Here is a 6,000-nt window from a genome sequence, read left to right as displayed (position 1 = left end):
ATAAGCTCTTCATCTGGAATGTTTTGTTCAGTGTGTGGTTTCTTCTGAGGATGGAGAACAGCAGGGGTCCTTTGCAGGTCTGGGAGAGTGTAGCCCTGAGCTGGGGCAGAGCTGACTGCAGGAAGAGGAGGTGGAAGCACGTGGCTTTCAGTGTAGAGTGGAGGATCCGGAAGGAGAACCGTTTCTGGAGGCTTTGGATTTGTTGTAGGTACTGGTTGTCCTGTCCAGGTTTAAACTGTGATGGTGTTTGTTCAGTGTGTGGACTCTCATGCTGCCTGACCAGCTGTGCTTTTTCAGCACCACGCCCTTTGACTATGATCTCCAGCATCTGCGGTCCTCACTTTCTCCCAGCTGATTACAACGAGAGGACTCGAACAGGTTTATAAAAGCACAGATTCACGGCAGTAAGTTTGGACCCAGTATATGACCTGGGGCATTGGCAGCAGCTTCATCAGCAAGGTGGGCCCGAAGTAGACTCCTGGTGGTGGCGGAGTCGAGTTTGGGATGGTGCGGAACCCGGCGGCATCGGTGGTGTCTGTATTGGCGTGGACTCATCGTGGCAAGGGCATCAGTGAAGGAAAGATGGCGCCAAAGAGTGGAGACTTACATTCTCGCGGTGGCGAAGGGGACTCGTGCTTGGGAGCACTTAACAAGAAGGACTGTAAAATTTATTCTTCTGGCTTTATATTCTGTGTTTTGGTTTATTTTTCCGTGTTGTAAGATGGCACTGGAGAGTGGTGGCACTATACAACACTTTGCATGGGATTTTGATGCAGAATGCTCATGACAACAAATAAATAAATCAAAATCAAACCAAATCAAAAAGAAAAGTTTTCCATTTGAGAGAGAGATAAGGAGGATTTGCTTTCTTTCTCTCAGAAGAGTGAGAGTCTTTGGAATTCTGTTCTCCAGAGAGCACTGGAGTTGGGGTCATTGACTATCTTAAAGATGTAGGTTGGCAAATTCTTCACTGACCAGAAGACCAACGGTTCTTGCAGGCAGCTGGGAAAGTGGAGCTGAGGCCACAATCCGATCCTGTTGAAAGACAGAGAAGGCCCGATGACCTACTCCCCACCTTACCCCAGTTCCAACCTTCACCAACCAGCTCAGCACTGTCCTCATGACCTGTCCTACCCGTCAATCTCCCTTCCCACCTCTCAGCTCCACCCTCCCCTCTGAGCTATCATCTCCATCCCCACCCCCATTCACCTATTGTACTCTTTGCTACCTTCTTCCCAGCCCCCCCCCCCCCCTCTCATTTATCTCTCCACCCTGGAGGCTTCCTGCCTCTATTCCTGATGAAGGACCTTTGCCTGAAATGTCGATTTTCCTGCTCCTCAGATGCTGCTTGACCTGCTGTGCCTTTCCAGCAGCACACTGATCTAAACTCTGGTTTCCAGCATCTGCAGTCCTCACTTTTGCCTACTCCCATTCATTTGTATTTTGATATGCATGTGAGGAATTGAGACCACAGACGTAAAAAGAAGTGTTTCTGTCACATGTTTATTACATAAATATATATCGTAAAATAGATCAGCAACAATTAACCATAAAAATATCTTCCTTTAAAATCCTAGCCATAAACAAAGATTTAATCGCATGTTACACACACTCAGTGATTGTCAATAGCTTCAGTGATGTTTCCCAGCCAAAGCTATCTGACATACAACACAATCTTTATTGTGGGAACCTGCTCATAGCAGCCTTCCCCTCCCAGCAGTTTCATTACCTTATTTACATCACAGTGAAGGGAAAAGGACACAGACTCATTTTAATGAGCAATAGTTATAGAAGAACAACTCATTGGACAGGGCCTGCAATAAGCAATTAGCACATGTATAAATCCAACAGCATCTCCAGAAGAAATAGTTCCTGTGATAGATGAGGTCTGTTGAAGCCTGAGGCCTTTGGTGACCCTGCTCCTAAAATAAAATGCTTGCCAGGAGAAGCAACACGTGGCCTAGGCTCTTAGGTGGCAGACACACGAGCCAGCTTCCGAAATGACGGAAACAAGGTGGTGTGTTCTCTTTGAGTGGAGCTGTGCTGGGCTGATAGCCCGACTGTAGTGGCCTGGGTATGGGGAGGGCCCGCTTACACAGAGCAGAGGCTTCCCGACCCCTGCCCCCCGCCGCAAGGTGCTTTTTTTTCTGTGAATCCTTATCGAGATTAAAGTGAGACGACATTAAGCTTTACCTAAACTATAGTATCAGTTGTTTACTAACTCCACGTGGAGACTGGGGACCAGTGCTCCTTTAATTTTCTCACCTCTCCAAACCAAAAAAAGGAGAATCAAAAGTACGCTCACAACTGGTTTGGGTCAGTTTTCTCTGGCACTGCATTAATCTTCGCTGTGCTCTCGGGAGTGTTGTGTATCATGAAACAGAGCAGATTGTAACACTAGGAGGTCATGTACATCCCACCCTTGCTTCCTTTCCCTCTTAAGTCATTGAGGAAATGAATCCTGTTGGCCCAGTGTTGGCTGCACATGACCTCCTGGAGGGAATAACTGGTGCACTCTAATCCAACAACATCCTTATGGCCCTGGGATCAGCAAATCAAGCCCAAAGCAGAGGAGAGGCACTTTCTACTCAACCCCAAAGAGCTGACAAAGTGGAATACCTTCAGGATAATGGCATCAACACTGGGAGAGGCCTCAGTGGAGCAAAGTTAACTCTTATTTTCTCAATGGGGACAAATGCATAGCTAGACATCCACACCACAGTGTCCTTGGAGGAGGAATTTTTAAAAGGCCTCTCTCTCTTGCTGTCTCTCCACAGGGGGAGTAAACATTGCCCTCCCACCTCTGCATGGAAAATAAAGGATCAATATTTCCTTGCACATGAACTACATCCTCCGAGACACATAGATGACTCAAAGTTTCCATGGCAGTCATAAAGGGAGGGGAAAAAAACCTTCTAAATATCTGTCCCCCTCATTGCATTCTCCGTTCTAAGATCTCAGAAGGAGTGGAAAAACCATCTTGGCAGATAGAAAGATGAAATCTTAAGATGGGAACAATTCACCATAAAAAATCACGGAGCTCCTGTTGGGGGTAAACCAAGTGCACCATTTATTCCGTCACTGACCAATCATTTGACATCTCAGACTTGTCACAGTTAGCGTTCTCAGAACAAACACTCCCACAGTTAATCCTTTACAAAAATACAAGATAACAAGTTTATGAAATGTTACTGATCTGATTCACTGAGAAACATACTATCATATCCCCTCTTTTAGTTATGTAGTTTAAAGTCCACAGGGGTTGAGAGACAAGGTAATCATTTTGATTCATAACATAATCAGATCAAAATACAGTTTTCTTTTCAAATTAAATGCTCTTCATGTTTAATCAAACTCTGGTACATTCATTCACCACTGGCTTGTGGAGGAGTCAAGGTGCTTTCTACAGTGGCCATTTTCATGACATCACTTCCTGTTCTAACCTAGTGCTCACTAGTAAAAAACATTCAGCTCAAAACAGAATTTTCAGAAAAATATATCTAATTTCTCTCTCTTTGGTCATGATTTATTCACCGTTCAAGCAAACCCAGCTTCAGAAGTGATGTCATCTCATCTACTGATGTGGTCACTTCCTGTGTACGTCTTGGGGGGTCATTGGTTTTGCCCCCCCCCCAACTTAAGGCAAAAACTTTGTCACATTCTTTCCTTCAAATCTACAAAGTGCAAGCCATTCTCTTCCCCTTCCCCCCCCAACACCCCAACCCCCACCCACCCTTCTCCAACCATCTTTTCTGCCATTGTGCTTCCCATATCTGTGTTGTTGACATTGCCATAGCCTCCAGCAGTGAATAACAGACACAAATCTGCCAGTGTTCCTTTATGACCACTGCCCCCACCCACCCACCCACCGTCAACCCCTTACCCACCCCCCTTATAGCTCCCTTAGTGAAGAAGCCCCTTAGTGTCAACTCCAAAAGAGTGGCACAACTCTGCCACCAGAGTTGAAAATGTCAGAAAAGGCTGAGATTCCATTTTTTTGCTTGGGGGCTTTCCCACTCTTGTGTTTACTAATCAGGAAAAGTGAGGCTGGTGAGGGCACAGCTGGGATACCCCCAGCCTCTATCATATTTTACTGGTTAAGGGATCGATTTGCCTTTCCAGCGTTGATGGAGACATAATCAGGAGAGATGTTGGCGAGCAAACCATTGGACTTTTTAACTGTAGCTGCACTGATCTCAGTTCATGGGATACACTAGTTGACTCAGCTGGTGGTCAATACAGACCCTGGACACACTAGTCACTCTGCTGGTCATAACCCACTGCCTGAGATGAGACTGAAGCTGACCTTTACTAGTAGGTCATATTGTACGAAACTGTCAATATTTATAGCTTATCTACCATCCACTGTTAGCATGGAAAAGGGGAGAACTTGTAAGAGCTCATTTTACAAAAATATAAATAAATTAATTTTAGTGCCTACACCACAAGAAAGTATTTAAACCTCTACATTCAGATGAAAGGTGCGAATTTCTGAGTGGAGGACTAGCCTATAACGAACCAATAAGAGACTCTGAAGGCTATTGACTGAGGCTCTGACACACCAGAATTGACTGGTTCATATCAACTTTCTCAATAGAAAAGCTTCCTCTGGAACGTGGGTCATGCTGTTTGCCTTTAGAAGGTAATGCTGGCCCTCCTGTTGAACTGTTGCCAGATTTTCTGTAGTGGTTCCACACAATTATATCGTTGGCTTAGCCACTCTCTTCAAGGCAGCTAAAAGGCGACCAGGTTGGCATGGGAATTAGACAGAGGTTGGAGTAGCTAAGGATACCAGGTTGCCATCTCGTTGGTCAGCGAGTTGGATTTGACAACAATCTACCGGTTTCAGTCATTTTTATTGATGAATGCTTTTGATTTCCAGACATATCTAGCTTACCCTCTTCCACAACAGCACGAGAGACCTTGAATCTCTTCTTTAGGAAGGTAGGGGAACACGTCAGCCAGGTAGCAGTGATCTGAATGTATTTGTTTCTCACAGCCTGCGGATCAGCTTGGTATCAGACGTACACAGAAGAGAAAACTGTGGGCAATGCGATGGATCTTCTGACCTCCTAACAAGAATTGGGTTAAGTCAAGACCCCAGGAGCTAAATCCCAAGTATCTGGAATTCTCGTGCAAATCCGGGATTCCAAAGGGGAAGTCCAGGTGCTTAATGTCTGGATCATTGGGACTTTACTGTCATTGGAAGGGAAGAAAGGGTCAGATGCTTTTTGAAAACTAGTTCAAGGTTGACCTTATCGATAAGGAGAGAATCACCCGTCGCAGCCAGGTACATTGGTATTAATGGCTGTGCGTTTTTACATCACACATTCATCTTGTGGTAGGGCCTAGTTGACCTCTTCCAGCCATCTCAAGTACTTAAAATGCAACTGATAGATTCAGCAAACCCTCCCCTCCATTCCCTGCATTCTGGATACAGGGGAGATCACTGCACTGAGTCTGACCAAACTAAATGCTTCGATCCATTGGTCAACACGTAAACATGGCGCGCGGTTAGTGCAAGAGAAATTACAAAGTGGCTGGAGGAGAATCTTCTTTTCTTCAGCCTTCCAACTCGTAACTGCAGCAGATATAGCAGCTTCATAGCAGTCTGCGTCAGAACCAACTTTCCAACCAAACTCTGAGATATCTTCACTGAGAGTTACAAAGCTCCCACTGAGACTGGAATCCATTCAGGCATCCTCCAGGGATTGGTCAGACAGGAAATAGTACGATGAACAAACATTTAGGACTGCTACCTACCCAATTCTGAATCCAACATTAAATTTCATTTTGCAGGTTGTCTGTGGAAATATAAACTGCGGTGCCAATCTGGAAAATTGAGGTAACTTTCCCCTCCCTGGGAGCCACGGCACAGTTAGTAGCACTCTCATGTTAAAGAGAGCATGAGTTTTCAGTTCAATTCCTACTCTATGGTTCGAGTCCAAAAGATCAAGCCTAGTTCTCCAGCAAGGTGTAGCATTGTCAGAAGTGCAGCTC

The sequence above is a fragment of the Chiloscyllium punctatum genome, chromosome 42, assembly GCF_047496795.1.
Source record: "Chiloscyllium punctatum isolate Juve2018m chromosome 42, sChiPun1.3, whole genome shotgun sequence".
Classification (NCBI taxonomy): Eukaryota; Metazoa; Chordata; class Chondrichthyes; order Orectolobiformes; family Hemiscylliidae; genus Chiloscyllium; species Chiloscyllium punctatum.
The sequence above is the reverse complement of the archived record's forward strand: the minus strand, read 5'-3'. Positions refer to the sequence as shown.